Source organism: Corvus moneduloides, chromosome 12, assembly GCF_009650955.1.
Source record: "Corvus moneduloides isolate bCorMon1 chromosome 12, bCorMon1.pri, whole genome shotgun sequence".
NCBI lineage: Eukaryota > Metazoa > Chordata > Aves > Passeriformes > Corvidae > Corvus > Corvus moneduloides.
The window spans coordinates 15760013-15779011 of NC_045487.1; the positions used below are offsets into that span (position 1 = coordinate 15760013).

Sequence of the window (18999 nt, forward strand, 5' to 3'; positions counted from 1 at the left end):
AAAAAAAAATATTAACCAGCTGTGCTCAAATATTTCTTGCTATAGGATTGTCATTACCTGGAATTGGTTTTCAAAGCAAAATTAAGGAGCTATCAGCAGCAATGCAGTCAGTAATCCACTCAGTGTTTATATACCAGGATGAGGGTGGGCATTACCAAGAGAGACTGCACAGCACCAGTGGTGTTAATCACCAGCCCTGCCAAGCAGCTCTCGGGGTCTCTACCCTCTGAAAGTGTTTGCTGGCAACAGTAAAACTCCTTTGTATTTCTTATGCCCAATCCTTGTATTGCAAAGGCACTAATAATTCTGTAAAGAGCATTACTGAATCTATCAATATGAATGGAGAAATCCTGCAGTTTATTTGATATAAAACATTATCATAGATGGGCAGTAGGATCTTTTTTTGACAGAACTGTGTCAAAGAGTTGTGGGATTTTGTTGCTTCAGTTTTGGTGGTGATTTTTTTTTTTTTTAAAGCCTCTTCATTATGTAGTTTTCAGCCTCAACAGCAAAACAGTTAATTGCATCTATGCCAGGTGTTTCATTAATCCGGTTAGCTGTTAGACAAACCCTGCAGGAAAACAGAAGACAACAGCCTCTCTGCTTACCCTCCTCCCCAGCCCATGCTTGCCTCCCCCTCCATTCCCCTATAGGAACTGACTGATGGCAGAACCACTTTGCTCAACTTGAAGGCTGAAACTATAGAAAATTCCGTGCTTAGTCAGGAAAGGTGGAAAATCAGCAGAGGTAAGTATGAACTGCGTTTCTCCTGTGGAGACTTTAAGGCAAGATGTCCAAATCTCTGGGATTTGGAGCCAATCACTGTGGAAGATGGACTGACCTACTCTAAGCAGATGCACTGGTGAGCATTTGACCTTCACAGGGAGACAAGAATTGTTAAAGTTGCTAACGTTGGTTATAGACTGGGCTTTTCGGAGAGGGGACAAGGAAAGCAGGAGAAATCCAGGAAAGAAGTTGTACTTTCTTGAGCTTTATTTGCTGTATTTGATCAGTCTTTTGTGAACCATCTTCGTTCCCACAGAAGGAGCTGAGTAAAGATCTCCGAGAGAGATCTTGAGAGCAAGAGAAAGGTGCTCAGCCCATGCAGCACAAGAACCTCTGTCTCCTAACTGCAACCTGGGAAACTGATTTCTGACACCAGAACATTGTGGGTCATTTTGTTCCTCATAACATTTTTTTGAACCTTGCTCTTTTTGGTGCTATTGGAGCCCTTGTTTACTTACAGCATTCCCAGAACCACACATGGCTCAGGTTGGCAACCACAGCCCAGTGGGTATAACAGCATCCCTCTGGAACCCAGCCTGAATTAAGGCAAATGTTTACACTCAGAGATAAAATCAGAGAGAGATAATGGAAGGCAAAACCTGATAATAATAATAAAAAAAAATAGTACAATTATTAACTTATTATACAGGGACACAAACTTACTGCACAGTCTTAGTCCTGGCTATAAAATTCCAGCAACAGTGTCCTTCCTTTCCAGAGAAGGGACATCGCTTTTATTTCATCTGTGCAGCACTACACAAACCACTCACTGGACCCACTAAAGGGTGGGATCCACCAGTGTTTGAGAGCCTACCCTCTGTGGATGAATGTGAAAAGACTTTTAAAAGAAATTTAGTACAGACCTTAGGAATAATTTCTTCTGAATCTGCAGGTAGAATAAGACAGGAAGATAGTGTCCAAGACACTCAGGAAAACTAGATTGGCTTTTACAGCTGAACCAGGAACAAATAAAGAGAAGTTCAAGCTCCCAGGGCCCTCCTGCTATACTACACTCTACACACCATTGAAAATTGGACACTAGGACAGGCTCAGGTTTCTTTTCCTTTCCTATGTTTGAATTTTTCCTATGTAAGCTCCAGTCATTTTGCTGTGCAGCTAAACCCAAGTCTGCAAGGGATGATGAAGGGGATATTATAGCTGCCTTGTTTTGTCTTTGCTGGGATTGAGAATGATGTATTTGGGATTCAGCTGGTGTATTTACAGTAGTTTTAGTGACCCATAAGACATTGGATCTATATTTTGAAATATTTACAAGAGTAGCAGTCAACAGTTCTTTATCTACAATACTTTTTAATACTTCTGTCTCCTCCTCTCTTGTCACCTTTTTTCATGCTGCCTTTTTGTTGGTTTTCAGCTCTGATATTGTTTGCTGATTATGACATCGTGCTAGTGACTGAGTTCCTCTAGATGAAACACAGGGCATTCCTAAGTGAACTTTGTTCTTTTTATTTTATTAACAAAAGGAAAAATGAGATGCATCCAAATCACCCATGCACCAAGTAAATTCCCACTCTGAGGGGGAACAATGTTGTCCATTTGGAGTCAGGTCTATTCATAACTGTACAACCAAAGACAGGGGGAGCGGAGACCTTACAGGATTTTTTCACTTTTTGTTTGGAATTAACAAACTGGATCAATTACTTTTGTAATCTGAAGCTTTTCTTTTAAAAAAATAGGATTAGGAATAAAATTATTAATTATTCCTGGATTAGGAATAAAAGCAACAATCACTGCCCCTCACTTCCTCACCCTCCCCAAGATCCTCTGGTTAGAAATGACATTTATCAATTTTATAAATTTTTGCTGTCTACCTAATTGAACTTGCCTAGGGAAACAAGCCTTAGTTTCCAGCCTAAATAGCATATGGAATAAAATTCCAGGATAAATATCAGGTAAAATAATTCCCTAAAACCAAAAATCAAAGCAGCACTCCATAACCTTCCTATCAGTAACACTGGAGCAATTTTCCAGTTCAGACAAGCAGCTAAGGGAGGAGAAGGAAATACAAAGAGAAGGATAGGTTTAAATTAAATTTCAGACATAATTCTCACTCCTTAACCTCAGAGATACAGAAGCAAAAGGCTACCCAGTAAGAGAAAATAGCAGAACAATTAAGTTCTTTGTTTCATTGGCCTTTTGTATTTCTCTTCCTGAGCAAGGCAGTTATGGTGGAGAAGTTGGAAGAAGAGGAATCAAAACCCAGCAAAGACCAAACCATTACCAAAAGGTAAGAGCAATGTTTTGTTGGGAATTTTTCCCCCTTTTGAAGCTCTTCTAACCTGGAAAGTTGAACCACAAACACATTTTAATTAGAATAATTCAGCATCCAGTCCTGACGGTCTATCAGTTATATCTCCAAATTAGCCAGTCCTAATTATACTCAGAGAATAAAGGTAAGTAGAGTTATGGCTACTTGTACTGGTTACCACAGATTTCTATAACAGTTCCTATACAACCTTAGGTCCCATTTGTAGTAGCACGGACCACACTGAATAAAGGAACAGGAGCTCCTTCAAGAGCAGGGCAGAGCTGGACCAGCTGGGTCCCAATGCCAACTCCCCCACCCTCACAGAAGGACTCACAGGATGGGGAACACTGAGGGGAAGCAGCTCCTGTAGCTGGACCAGCAATGGACAAGGTACAAAGCAGGTGAGAAGAAGGGTTCTTGTGACGTTCCCTATCTAGCACTGTGTCCAGACACACAGCAACAGACACAGACCTCTCCCCCTGCTACCAGGATTCCTTTCATTCTACATTTTCAAATTTTTGCTAACAAGGAGCCTGAAACTTCCACCCATTTAGCAAGGAGGGCTCAGAGCCTCTCCCAGGGTCACGACTCCAAAGGCCGGGCTCCAAGACAGGCAGCAGCTATTGCAGGATTCCCAATAAAATCGGGAGAGGGAGCAGTCCTGACTGCGGTGGCTGACAAGTGTTTTAAGGCTGTATAATTATTTAGGGCAGGCAAGCCCTCAGGGAATGCCTTGAAGGAATGAAGAATCTTTTGCTCTTGCTTAGAGCTTTTTTCTAAGACAGGAATGCTGCGAAATGGGGAGTTGGGGTACGTTTTATACTTGCAATTTCACTGTCCTGTGCTGCATAGTCAAACTTCTGAGGCTCCCATTAAACATTTTAGCCACAAGACCCTCTTTGTGCAGAGTTAAATTATTTAATTGCACAGCTATCCCCAAATATCCATCAACATGGATCATTTATAAAACCTGAAAATCATTAAATGTGTTACCTCTATGACAGTCATAGCAAATGTCTACTTTCAGACCTAACAACAAATAGCAATACTTATTCAGCACTTTGCATGTAAGTATCCAAAAATAGTTTACAAACATTAACGAAATAAACCAAACAAAAGGCAGGAAATGACAGATAAGCAAAAATATTGAGAAAATTTAAGCAAGTCAGCCATGGCCTCATACAGAATTAGTGACAATGGCCAAAACATCCTCCATCTCCTGCTCTGCACCACAAGAGCATCTAGAATCAAAACAAGATATTGATTTTGAATACATTTAATGTTTAATAACAAGAGTAACCTTAATTATTTCAAATCAGTTTTTAAAAGCAAATGTGTCTGTAATAATAATAATCATAATAGTTAGAATGAAATTTTGCTGCTGAAATGCATAAGCAAAAGAAACCTCAGGATTGTATACACAGGTATTTGTAGGAATTATGTTCCAAGGTGATCTCTGCATTTTATCAGGGATGCCTATTGGATGCAGCGTAGGAGAACACAAAGAGCAAAAATACCAGGCCCAGAAAAGTTTGCATACATGCAAACCCAAATAAACGGGATGGATTGGAAAGTCATTTTAAAGGCAGGCTCTGTGTGTTCTATTACTAATTCTTCATGTTACCTTCCTCTTTAAAAGCTAGATAAAATCCAAAAGATTTACCACAAGAGATTACGGCAGCTCTGGACTTGAACAATGCCACAGCATCCCTTTTAAAGTTAAATCATACTTGACTATTGTTATAACAGTGTCCATAAAAATACAAACAACATGAGGGTAGTTCAGCTACTGAATGCCCGCTGATAGTGCTTTTTATTGCATGGACAAGATCACAATTCATACACTAACCCCATTTTCCCAATTCCCCAAGTTTCATTCTGTCAGGATTTGGAAACGTTGTGGAATTTATACTTACAGCTGTAACAGGAGGAGGGAAACTACAAGGGCTGCCAGTACCAAATGCTTAAAGAATCTGAGCACTGTGGTGGAGCAGGACCTATCAATGGGAAACACCTGGTGGAAGCATTTTGTTCTGCTCCTGCAGGTGCAGCCAATCTGCAGGGCCAAACCCTGATTATGAAATTACTGCCCTTGGTTTTTGGAGAAGTCAGGATTTGCATCAGCAGCTTGGCATATCCTGCTTTCAAACCAAAGGACACATAAGGAGAAGGATGAAGAAAAATGTCAGATGATGAGGCTGGAAAAATGTGGACAACCATCAAATTAATACTACTTTGGCTTTTAACATACAGAAAGATATACTTGGGATATAACATAGCAATCTACATATCTTTAGGGTACAGAATGTTATAGATTATGATCTATAGAGAGATTATTATAATTTCTATAAAGCATAACTAGGAAGCAAAATAACACTGTCATAGAAGGTCTAGAAAGATTTCCTTATTTTCATATTTTCCTGATTTGGGGGATGCAGCTCCCAACATAAAAATCCAGTAAAGTTTATTTATTAATTTTGCTTTCAGCCTGTGAGGAACATAAGCACAAACAGGAGCAGCGCATTGCAGTCAGCTCTAGATACCTGAGGATTTTATGGTAGAAGAGTAGGAAGATGGGAAGGAGAGAGGGAGTTGAAGGTGTTGGAGTGGAGGGGACACCAAAATCCAAGCAGGAAGTGAGTTTATTGCCATGGGGAGGACTGCAAAGGAAACAAGACACAAATCTATAGATCACAGATCAGATAATTTTTTATGCTTATAGAACAACTTGTTTGTGTATTTGCCCAAACATTAGCCAGGAGCAGAATTGCTATGACAAAGTTATAGATAATAATAGTAAAATAGCATAAATAAGAAAAAAATGGATAAAATAAGAGAAACAGCAAAATATGGTTTTTAGAACAGACAAAAAGTGCAACTTATACAAACTAAAAGCACTCACAGTTGGAGAGAAACATAAGTTTTCTTTTGTCTAATATTTTCCTTTTCTCTTCTGTAAAAATGATGGTATATCAATAATATACTCTAAGAAGGAACAAAGAAAACATAAAAAATAATTTGCAAATATGCTAAGAATGTGTTCATTCTCTATTATTAAACAGTTCAAGGACAGATTCAGCTGAGCTTTAAATGCAATAAAGAAATTATTTCAAAGCAACACTATGAGCATCATACAGTAATTGAGAGTAGAAAAACAAGGGTGATAAAACTGTCCTGTGTTATTGATGTTAGAGTTCCTATATGATGCATTTCTGTGACAGGATTATCAGAGCACTGATGACAACATGTACTTACTTATCAAACCAAACAAGGTGTCTCAAAAAGGAGAAATATTAAATTATGCGCTATCAGCCAGCTATTCAGCAAAACTGTGTACCTAGTATCTGTTCCATACATCTGCATTTCTGCACATGACCCTCACTAAAGTACTCTCTCTACAGTGTTTGCATAAAGAAAATCCTTTGATCTTATGAAAGAAGTTTCAAAATGGACCCATCTTAGCAATAAATTAAATTGCATCAAAAAAAGGCAGAATAGTCTTGTGCAGGTTACCAGCCTTTCTCCTGTAATACCTATTCTCTCTTCTTGTCACAGATTTGTTTTATTTTGCTACAGCAATACATTATTACAACTTAAAATTCACATTCACCTGAAGAAAGCTGTGACATGCCTACCAAAAGAGACATACACTGCTTAACCTAAATTGACCCTTTTTTCCTTCTATTCTAATAGATCTTTTTTCTTTTTGTCACTCAAAATGAGTGTCTGATGTATGAGCATAAATTGTTAAAAGCAGTTTTAGGTAAAGGAAGAGAGAGTGAAGTGGAGTTTTCTCACAAAAGCCAACCTCAATTTATGTCAAAGAGGGTTAAAAGACCTTGGGATTAAAGCAATAAACTTGCTGCTGTCAAAGCTAAAACCCGCTAACAATTTAGTGCCAAACGCATGTTGTTCAATATCATTTCGTATTATATTATGTCACAAGTAAGTGACAGTTCCGCATCAGACTGACAGGGCTGATTTACTCTGAAGAATTCATCGACATTTTGCAGAGTCAAAGCTGACTTCATTTTGTTTGGATGCAGGGAGGGAAATCTCTGAGTTGGAATATTTGGCTGAATAACACGGCCCCCCCCAGACCCTCATGGCACAGAGCCCTCGGGCACGACCCACCCAGCCCAGGGCTCCTCACCTTCCCCTGCCCTAAACCACCTCCAGCCCCGCCTGCTGGCAACTCCACTTTTCTATGTGGCTCCCCTTCCTGCAATTTTAAAGTATCCAGCTGTCCTGGTCAATGTCTGGATAGTTTTTTCTTTCTGAATTCAAGCTTTCATGCTTCTCAAAAATATACCTGTTGTCAAGGGCTGAGATAAAAGACTGTGTTAAGAAAACACTACTGGCACCTGCTTATATTTTAAGTAGGCAGTAATAACTGCTTTTTTTCCAGGATGGTAACTAGATCTCAAGGTCATGTGTAACGAGACCCTTCTAAGGCCAATGGCAACAATAGCATTTCTTTATATATAGACGTCTTTTGCAAGATATTCCCAGATGGCTTTTTTAATATGGGTTCCAATTCAAATTTCTCCCAGGGCTCTGAGACAATTCTGAATAAACATATTCTTTGTTTTGTCTCACGAAAATCTAATTAATTTGACTTCTCTGTCAAGGTTTCAAAGCTTATTTATAAAGGGTACTCCTTCTCCAAATATTCTTCTACAGTCATTTGCATCCTTTTGCGATGTTCATTTCCTTCTCTTGTTGGCTACTGCTGTAAATGTGGAATTACAGCTCAGCTCCTGAAGCTGAGGGACCAAGTAGAACTGTACTGCACTCAAAGTAGTCTTCCTTGGAAGGAAAGGAAACAGGAATATCCCCCACTTCTTTTTGCTTCTTTTTTAATTGTTGAGCAAAATTTCAGTTACCATAGTTTGCTCTTACCTTTATTTCTGAAACAAAGCTAGCAACGTTTCGGGTCTTTAGACACGTATATCACTTTTTTCTCCATCTAAATACAGGAGTGAGTACATTAGTGCCTGACCATTAACTTCTGTAAACCGCGGGGTGATTCTTCTGTGGGATTCTTTGGGCAATGTTTGCTGTTCATCCAGGAAAACATTATTGCTGCATGTAAAACGGTCCCATCATCCAACACTGGTTTGTTTTTGCTGACCATCTGCTGGACAACTCCCAGGCAGCAAAGGGGTTACCTTGTCTATTATGCCAGGGAGCAGAACTTCTAGTGAATTGTTAGGTGGGTTAGCAGATGGTTAATCTTATTTGACATTTAAAGCACTTGGAGGCAAATTTAGTGTTCACCCGCCCTGGAGTGTACAGCATGAATATGCTCCTACATATCTATTCCTGTTTAAACTAGTAGCTCTAATGGCTGGAGGATATGCAATGCCTGGCATGAAGAGAGATTTCAGGGAAAAAAGAAAAAAAAGAACAGGTAAACACATATTCTGGTTTTAAACCTTTACAGTTTTCTCATATTGAAACACAAATTCTATTATTTTTGGATGACCATCTCATCCTGGCACAGAAATACCCTCGCTAACTTACACATTCTTCTAGTAGATCAAATTCTAATATATTTTGTAAATTAATATTTCTGTGCTCTGTTTTCCACTGCCCCATTAGTTATAGGCACGACAGACAAAGACACACGTATACATGTTTCACTGAGTGCAAAGCCAAAGGTATCCTAAGAAATCTAAAGGAGAATAAAGACATTTCTGCAGCCTTTTCCTCACAGAGTGCCCCTCAAACCCACTGTGGTGCACAATAAAGTCAAACCATCAAGGACTCAATGCATTGCAGCCAAAGAAAAGGGATGAACACAGAGCTGTGACACAGCCTGAGACTGCATTTTCCCTCTGCTGTGAGGGGCACAGGGGTGGTGAGGGCACAAGGGACACATGGTGAGGCTCCCAGTCCCTTTTGCTGAGCTCCAACTGAGCACAGTCTCCCCTTTAGCCCTCTGTACCTCTGTGATAGAGATCAAAATGAATTGTCATGTCTCTTTTAAGAGGAAAATACCACAAGCTCTCTCAATACAGGCTGTGACCTTTCAATTTATGCTATGGGTTTACTCAGTGCTTGCTCTGTGGTTCATGATTAACTTGAAAGAGTTAGATCACACTCCCTTCAGGTCATCAAGAAGGAACTCCTGTTGACTGTTAGAAATCCCTCATGCAATAAAGTGCACATAGTATGGCTGTATAAGCTATCCTTCAAAGTTACTGCAGTTCAGTAATGAGGTATCAATTCTTATCAAAAAGGTCCTAAACATTTCTACTCACTTTTTTTTTTTCTTTAATGTACTATTTATGAGAAGACAAAGTGAAAAACAGCCACCTGGTTATTAATAAATATATCTGCTTTCATAAACTCCTTACAAAGGGTCACACAGCCCTCATACATTAATTAAACACTCTATGTAGATCAAAAAAGATGGTTTCAAGTCAAACTATAAAGGGTAAACTGAGATAAAGAGATAGTTACACCTTCCTGCTGAGCCACAGAAAACCCGTCTCCCTCCTCCTGTAACTGTGGTTGTGCTGATGCCCCAATGTGTTCTAGTAAACAGAGTAAAGAAATTTCATAAATATTTTCTTTTCAAAGCTCACCCATAGACTTTTCCTATTTCTTTATAGAAAAATGCTACATTGGCAAATCTTAAAACTTAATCTTCACTAGTAGGTACCCTAGAAGGTGGGGTGGCTTGAGAAGCAAATGCTGGACTGAGGAGTTGCATCTCCTGCTGCCACTGGAAGAGCAGGTCAGCAACATGGGCATTCTTTTTGTTATTTATTATTATCCACACCTCTGTACTTAAAACCTGCATGTTGGGGGTGAGTGGATTCTTTCAGGTGTTGTTTTAGTTATCCACAGCTATACATTTCCCTTCATTTCGCAATGAATATCAGGCAATAATGGGAAAATCCTTCCTGTGCCTCAACACATGATTCCCCCAAATCAATTTTACACACTCAAGTTTCCAATGCAGTAGCAGCTCAAGCTCATTTAGCAAAATCAAATAGATTTTATTATATTACTTGTATTTCTTCTTTCCATTAGGGAAGGGTGGAAATGCAGAGGTATTTAAATAGATAAACCAAACTGGAAGTTTTAAGAACAAAGACTGAGATTTTCACAAATAAGTACATTCCTTACCAAGATGTATTTCAGAATCTTTAACTCTCAGGACCTTACAGTTTCTCACTGCCATTACAAGCCTGGCTTTCTGCTCATTTCACTGTAGTAAGACCTGGCATAATTGCTCACACTGTACTCCTTGCTCTGTTTTACTTTCAAGAGAAATCCCTTTTTATTGCCCTGCACTCAGGTCTTTGAGACCCCTTTGTCTGTGGACTGTTATCCACCGGTACCACTGAGGGGAACTCGGGTCCAATTCACCCCTTTAGGGTAAGGAAGTGAAGCTTTTGAGCCTGACTGGCCCTGCTTCTTCTGTCTTTGACTTTTCCAGAGCCTTTAAAATTCTTCCTATAACCTGGAAGTCATCTGGGAATAAGGGTGTGCCTGCTGAGGTATCTGTATGTCCAACAGTCCCAGCTGGCGTCATCTGAGTTGTCACATTCACTAAAGCAGAATGAAAACAGTGTACACCAAACACAGGTGTTGACCATGCACCACAAACCTGGAAGAAAGGAGAGATCAGTCCTTTATATCAGAAAACAAATGAATTTCAGATTTTTCTGGAATTCAGGGACAGGAAAGTTCACCTAAAATGACCTTGATGATTAAACCCCAATTTAAGCACTGCAGTGGTCAGCAAAATACTCAGATTTTTAATTTATTATTTTAAATGAAGTATCTTCATGGATAATCCTTCATTTAGAAAAAGGGACAGGTGTTATTCAGTGATATGACTCACCTGAAAAACAATACTTTCAGTGTTTGGATTTCCATGTGAAATTTCAGAGGCTGAAGAAATTACTTTATACATTTGGAGTGTTACTCTTGTCCTCACTTTTGAGTTTTTCTTTTTATAATAACAGCCATCTACTGCTATTACTGTAGCTTCTTGTCCAGATCTCCCTTTGGAGACTTTATGACTACTTAACACCATTTTTCAATTTCTCTACTTATGCATATACATCTTCAGTTCAGATATGAGAATTTGCTAATGGACTGCAACTTTTTTTCCAAGATTCCCATGTGTAGAATTTTACATAGGCTGATCCAAAATCTAAATTCTGCTTGCCAATGCCTTGTTCTAGGAATACGCATGTGATAATGAACCCCAGAATTATGCTACCATTTTGAAGTACAAATTTAATTTGAGTACAAAGGAGAGCAAAAGGTGTCAGATGGTATATTTACAATAACATTAAGGTGTACACGTTGTCAAATGGACAAAAAAAACCCTGGAGTGCATGAAAATGTGGCCCCCTCCTGCATTGTGTACATTTTTAGCTGCAGATTGAAGAATAAATGGCACTGGTTAGAAAATGGAAAACATGTAGGCAGGCACAGCCATCTCCTGTTCCTGAGGTCACACCACTTTGCATTTTACCTACAACAAAGCAGATAATGCATCCATTTGGCTTTTTTCATTCATTGAAATAACTCTGTGACACTCTCTAGTGGAAGGCAGACATACACCACCTCAGCCACGCTCTCTGCACGGAACAGTCACGGGGAAGCGACCACGAGAAGGGAAACTGGCTGAAACGGAGCTTGGGCACTGTTGCATGTGTTTTGCTGCACTCTTATTTTTTAACACCACAACCAAAACACTTACAGACAGGTCCCTTCTGTTTGAAGCCCAGAGGATAACGTGGTACTGAAGCATAAATAAAGAGTGCCACTAGCAAGGAGTAACTGGCAGCAGACAAAGCCCAAGCCAGCAAACTGTCACGATTGCTCTAGAGGGTTTATAAGCTTTATCAAATCTGTGCTAGCTAATTCACTTGCAGAAGTGTACTGATAACACTGTTTTTTTCTCTTGCTTTTATTATGAAAAAAAAAGATAGACAGGTCCTAAGGACAGATCCTTTTCACAGCTCTGCTCTCTTCTGCCAGCACATACCCTTCTACTCACAGATTACCAGGTTTAACTAGGGATGTCTTTGAGCCAGAAGTATTTATTGCAATAAAACTCAATATATTTCCAAAAAAGAAAAGCTTCCCCCTCCTTCCCAACACTTACATTGTGGTTGGAAGCAACATTTAAAAAAAAAAAAAATACAGATCCAATCTGGTGTTCCTTGTCTCACTGAATTTGCAAGTAGCTGTTTTTTGCTACTCCCAATAAACATACTGAAGCTATCATTTCTGTGTGTGGACAAAAGAATTTATATATATATATATATACACACACAGAGATATATAAACATACACACACATCTATATCTGGGTGGAGCACTTGGCTGCTTTCCCTGCTTCCCCCCTGCCAAGCTTAGATGCAGTTTTTTGCATACTGTTAAACCAATGCTAGTTTATCAACAGCTATTGTTAAACAACAACTGCTATTAATCTAAATGACATAAATTAATACCACCTGCTGTAAATGCAGAGGAAGTTTGGCTTATACTTTTAACTGCAACTTTTAAAGTATCCAGGACAGTATGCAGGTAGATCCATGGATCTCTATAATTTTCTCACTCCATCCATGTGACTGCTCAAAATGTTGCCTTTGGGGTGGAAAGGTTTGCAGAAGGGATGCCCAGTTTGAGCTGGTTGCCTTGCTCTGTCATTCTCCTCCATGTCTGGTTCATAATTTCTGAAGGCTTCCTCAAAGCCTTCTGGTGATCCTCCCAAGGAGCTCCATGCACAGCAGCCTGTGGGAAGCTGACAAAACACTGGAAAATTCTGCCAAATAATAAACAAACCAACCCCACGGTTTTTTTCCAAAAGTGTTGCCATGAATAACTGAGAAGGCACACTTGCTAATTTACTGCATGTTTATCTTTATGGAGTATTTTTAAAATAAAATACTTCACCCCCTCCTGCCTCTTCTTAATTTGTCCTGTCATTCAATTTCTGTAACTAATTTGAGGAAATTTCTCTAATGTTTCACCACACTGCCAAAGCATGGTTTTTGCCTGAATGTAATGCAGAACTATTTTAATTACAGGGAACATCAAAAATTACTCCATAACATGGGATTATTCCTTGTGCTAATTTCTACAAGTCCAAAGTGCAGATGTGACTGAATTCAGATTCCTGTTTCACACAAACACAAAGGGAAAAATTCTGCCTGGACTCTGTTCAACACAGACATTCATTGAGTATCTCCATGTTAAGTTTTAAACGAAATGTGGGTCAATATTTTTTTCTGAGGAAAGTTCACTAAACAACAGTTTTGAAGTCAACTATCATGAAACATGAACAGAACCTTCACAGAGCTCAGCCTTGTGCACCTGGCTAGGTCAGTTGGTTTCTAGACAGAAGTGAGTGGAGAGAAAGATCCTCTTGCAGATGCTACAGAACAGGATCTGAATGCAGGTTCTCCCAGATATTTTCTGCAGGAGCTCCTTTCTCTCTTGACCACAGGTGGTGCTGGGGGAGACCAAGAGCCTCTTCATATATGAGACCAGGGATCTTCCTTTTTTTTCATAAGAAAAAAGATAAAAAGCTTTTCAGGGTAGAAGTGTTACCAGTTTACAAACTGGAAGAACAAGGATCATCAGGAAGCTCCTGTCAGTGATTTAAATCCTGTTATACTGTACCTGAGGGAAAAAAAAGGACACCAGGATCTGTCTTCTTCCTTGGAAGACACAAAATGAGTGCAGTGATGTGGAGGCAAAGATGCTGTCACAGGGTCATCACATCACTAAGCAGAACTAAGCTTTGTCACTTTAAAAATTCAAACCTTAAGACATTTCCAGTTACTTATTTCAGGTGCACATGTAAGGAGCAATTAGGGCATTACCTTCACTTTGAGTTTTCTTCTCAGTCTCTCTAAAACATTTAATATTTTCAGAAGATATGGAGGCCTTCCAGAGACAATATGCTTGCTGTAGCCGACCATGCCTACCTTGGAAATTCCAGAAAATAAGACCTAATTTATAGTTCAAAGGATGAAATTCTGAATAATCTGTTTTTCTAACAGGAAACAAATGAAAATAGAGTTCAAAAATTCTGATATTCTGCATGATCAAACACACAAACTGTATTCACTTCCACCTAACCCCCTAACTATTTTATCTGTAAGAAAAATAATTTTCACTGCTGTAAAATCATCAGGATTTAAGTGCTCTAAACAGTACAATAAAACTTATACAGTACTTTTCACACTATAATGTCTCATGACTTTTACACACAATGAAATATTAAATCACAAAACATTAATGAAAAACTACTAGAAGAGATAGTTTAGCATTTTCACTGCTGAAATTTAGAATTTCTAATAACTGAAGATGACAAGATGCACAATTGTAAAGAGGAATAATAGAAGACTAAAATTAGAGGCCTTAAAACTGCACTGTAGTCACTTATTCTAACACATACACTGTGATCTTAGGCAACTGCTCAACAAACCTTGACAAAGGAACAACTTGGTTACTCTGACATAGTGAGAGAGGGAAATATCCAAAAAGTAGTTACACTTCTGAAAACTTGGTTCAGTCCCTCTTTGGTCCAGAATGGCATTACCTGAAGCAAGATAAGAAGTTAAAAAAAGGTCACCTGTTGTTTTAAATCCCAATATTAATTTTAAAATATGGGAAACAATCAGAAATAGGAGTTTTGAAACCTAATATTACTCTACTGGAGCGGGCATTTTTCGTGAGACTTAGCAAAAATTATGCCTGCAATTTACCTCTCATTCTGAATTTTCACAGTTTGATGAACATCAAGATAATTGTGAAAAAGGAAAAAATGTAGAACTAAATAACTGTTCAGATATCCACGATTTTGGTCCCACCTCAAAGAAGAAATTCTTACTCTCATGTTTACAGCTCAGTGCACAAGACCATAAATACCTGCAGTAACCAAAGATGTTTGATTACAAAAAAAACCAATTCTCACATGAATGTGGTTCATACTAAGAGACCTGTAAAAGTTCTAAATCTGACTATAGAAGAGCTTACAGATATAAATTATGATGGCATATTTAATATAAATCTAAGTAATTTCACTACTTTTAGAAAAGAAATTAAAATTAAGGCAAAAGTTTTAAGCAGTTCAGGTGATGTCCAAACAGAGAAAGAAGGGGGTGGCAGCAGGAGAGAATGTGTGCATGTGCCTTCATGTGTAAAAGATCCAAGAGAGTTCAAGTAAAATCCAGCCAGGCTATGCAGAGGGAGTGTCACCAGAGATTTCTGCTTTTAGTCGTCAAAGTGCAGTGGTAAGTCTGAACTCCTAAGTGAAACCTGTCAGGCACAGCATTTGTATTAAGACAAATCTTGAAGGGGAAGCATAATTTACTTCTTGGATAATTTGGGAGATAATTCTTTCATAGACATCCACCCAAAATAGATAACCATGAGAGGAAAAAGAATTCCCCACCATTCTCTCACAAACAATAACTCTGTACACAGGGAAATACACCCACACATGGCACACAAAAAAACCCACTAGACCTCCTTCTCACATGCATTTCTACTCTTTTCAAAGCTACACTGTTCAAATCAAGAGTATTTCCTATAAATCCATGTTTAACAAAGAGCATTTAATGTGAATCTTTCTCAGTTAAGAACCAAACATACCCAACTTTACGGGCCATGTGGGAATGCCTCCCAAATCCAAATTTAGGGTCCAGTAACAAGTCCTACATATAGCATTTTTGTGTGAACACTTACCCTTCCTGTGTTGAATTTTCCTGAACTGGAGCCACTATCTCTCTGCACATGAAGGAAACTCTGTGGGGGATCAGAAACCTGGCACAGCCAAACGCCAGAGCTGGATGGACCCAACCACTCTGCTCCACACCCTTTCTCTGTGGAGACTCCATCCAGTCTCGTGGATGCTCATCTGCTCTAAACCTATGGGGGGACAGGAGGAAAAGTGTGTTAAGAGCCTTCTTGAGAAAACATCAAAGCTGAAAACCTTATGGTTTGAGGATTTGTTGAAAAACAAAACCTGGCCCCTCAAGTAAGGGCTCTTAAAAAGATAAAAAGCAATCAATGTAGCATTTACTTCCCATCCCACTACTGTACCAACTGTCAAACACTCTTGGAAATAAAAGTAGGAAATACTTCATTTTCTGTTTGCTCAGGAAAAAAGCATCTTTCCATCAACTTTAAAAATTTTGACAAAAATTACTAGGAATAATGCAGGAGTAATTTTATTACAGGGGAAGTTATACAGAACCTTTTTAGGGAGCACCAAACTAAAGTCTTGAAAAACTGAGGCCTAACCAATTTTTTTCAACTTCCTGAAGAAGAAAGTTGTTCGGAATTGTGAACATATGAAGTTGTTTCTCTCTTCAGTGCAAGCCCCAAGTGTGTTTAATAGTTTTGCTAAATATGATTGAAAGAAAACCATGCCTGAGGGAAATGATCCTTTGTTGGATATGTATAAGGGTTGAAGCAGCTTGGTCAATGAGTGACCATAGCATATGAATCTAAAACTAATCTCAAAGAGCCTGAGGGCACCCAAAGCTAACCTAGTCAAGTAGTTATTTTTTCATTTGCTCTGAGCTAAATACACTGTCTACAAAAGACTCCCGGTACACCTCACAGCAAGTGTTTTGTTTTCCTCACATTAAAAGAGAAAACTTTTAAACAAGATATTGTATTGTGTGCATAACAGCAAATTGAAAATAATTACATAAAAGAAAAAGCAGTCTCTTAGTTGTCACTAAAGTGACATAGTTCTAAAAATTGCTGAGAAAAAAATTTGCCATGAGACAACTTCAGAGCTTAGATCTATCCCATGTCATCTCAGATCCACCCTCAGAACATCTGGGGGGAGTGACCTGTCAGCTTGTGGCTTGTGATTCCCCACATGGAATCCATGGTCCACCACACCCTGGCTGCTGACCTTGGTCCTCCTGTCTCAAACAAGAGAGATGGGTGAGAGAGTGCTGCCCTCTTGTCTCACCAGTGCAGGCACCCTCTCTTTGAAACTGCATAATGCCTCTTCAAAATATCAACCAATCTTTACGAAACTAAAGAGAACTTTAGTAAAAATAATCCATATTACCTAAAGCATTAGGAAATGTACAGAACTGATTTTTTTGAGTGAAATATGATAATGAACAAATCCGATTACACTTCACAATAAAGCTGCCTGAGACAGAACAACTGCTCTGTAAACAAGGGCAAGGGATGGGGTGAAAAAAAATCACTGAAAAATATTAAGTCCCCTGAGCACCACAGCATGTGCAATTTTCATCGTGCTTCGAGACGTACTTGTGTGGCCTTGTTCCTTCTATTGATCACGTAGGTCTTTCCTAATAGAGTTACAAGGCATTTTCAGTTGCAGACTTAGAAACCTGTGGGAAATGGGATCCAATCATCTGGCTGCTACGTTCCTGTAAGGCCAGCTCTGTCTTGCTGCTACTGCTCTGTTGGGCTTTAAGCACAATACCAGCACATCTAGGGCTGTGAAGCAGAGAGCAGGGATTGTGTCATCACAGGTTATGAATTTCTGCGAAGCAAGAACCAAGTCTGTGTGGTCATTTACAAAGTCCACTTAATTGTTAATTTTCTTTTTTTTTTCTTTTTTTCTTTTTTTTTTTTTTTTTTGTTATGAAACTGCATGTCTGATTTCCAAGAGGGATGTAAATGCAGGAAGTAAGTGGGAATCATTAAGAGGTATTTTATGTCCTTTCTGCATCCCAATACGTATTGTAATGAATGAACAAACAGACATTTTTAATGTTATGCTAAGGCAGAAGGTACTGGAAATAATCAAATCTCAGTGAAAATAAATGTTACTTTACACAAGAACTCAAGGCACAGGGAATCTCGGTAAAACAATCTGTACTTTGGGTTCTTGCATCAAAACAAAGACAAGACATTTGCGTTTCGCTTATCAGAGATGCAATCAAAGATAATCAGAAAACAAGGAGAAACTTGTGCATTTGAAAATTTTGTACTGAAAAAATTACACAAATAAGTTACCTACTACATTCTATGACTTAGAAACTGAAGCCTGTAATAAGATAAAATACTCTTTTCTCATGTAATATTAGTAATGGCCATTTAAGATGCTGATCTATTAAAAAAATAAAAAGTTTGGGTAAAATTCAAGGCAAAATCTATCCAGCCAAACTGTGGAAAAATTTCAGCTTATGTTGACATGACAAAGTTTTTGGAAACAACAACTTTCAGAATCAAGCCCATGTCTGCTCTCCCCAAGACTTTCACAAGAAAGACTCCTGGAGGCCCAAGGGAGTCAGCTCAGGACTTCCACAAGAGAGATGTGAGTCAGTCACAAATGTGGGAGAGGGCAAAGGGACTCCGTTGCATGCACAGTTATATTTATAGACTACCTGACATTAAAAATACCCCAACAACAACAAACCCAAGAGGTTTCATGGCAGAGTTTCTCTTCTCAAGAACAACACGTCAGTGGCCACAAGGACAAATTACAGGCTCACCAATGAAGAGCAATAAAGATAATCTCTCTGTTCTGTTCCCACCTGCAATGTGCATCTTTCACCACATCAGCATGACAGCTCTGAGATTAGTGGTACCCTGAAAAGCTAAAACACTTCCATGTTTGATTTCCTGGAAAGCTGAAACACTTCCACGTTTGAGTTCATAGTCAAAATTTCTTTACCATCACAGTGTAGACATAAATATTTTATCATGGTCTGGAGGCCCTTCCCAGGAAACAACACAATGTAGGCAAATTTATATGCCTAGAAGCTGAAAAGTGCTCTTGATTGCACCACTTTTACTAAATGATTACACTGGCTTTGGTGAAGTTCACCAAGATGAGAAGAAACGGGGTTCTGTGCTATGCATTCCCCTCTGCAAGACCTTATCTAAAGAGACTGTACAAGCAAGAGAGTGTGGGGGGAAAAAAGCATCACTCCAAACTGAATAAGGATGAAACAG

The 18999-nt window shown here is 38.9% G+C and overlaps 2 long non-coding RNA genes across 5 annotated transcripts in view; both read right to left on the minus strand.

Moving 5' to 3' along the window:
- The window catches only part of LOC116450091, a 67280-nt gene extending 64789 nt beyond the window's left edge, over positions 1-2491 (minus strand). The window contains exon 1 of the long non-coding RNA XR_004242675.1: positions 1-2491. This exon is cut by the window's left edge and continues 5187 nt beyond it. This is a non-coding gene — a long non-coding RNA (uncharacterized LOC116450091).
- Positions 2492-2570: 79 nt separating this feature from the next.
- The window catches only part of LOC116450082, a 132906-nt gene continuing 116477 nt past the window's right edge, over positions 2571-18999 (minus strand). For 3 of the 4 annotated variants that reach the window (XR_004242670.1, XR_004242671.1, XR_004242669.1), the window contains 4 exons: positions 15790-15972; positions 14528-14641; positions 13920-14092; positions 2571-13592 (listed from right to left, as the gene is read on the minus strand). This is a non-coding gene — a long non-coding RNA (uncharacterized LOC116450082). Of the gene's footprint in view, positions 13593-13919; positions 14093-14527; positions 14642-15073; positions 15361-15789; positions 15973-18999 lie in introns of those variants that run through there. The other variant, XR_004242672.1, reaches the window with a different exon arrangement.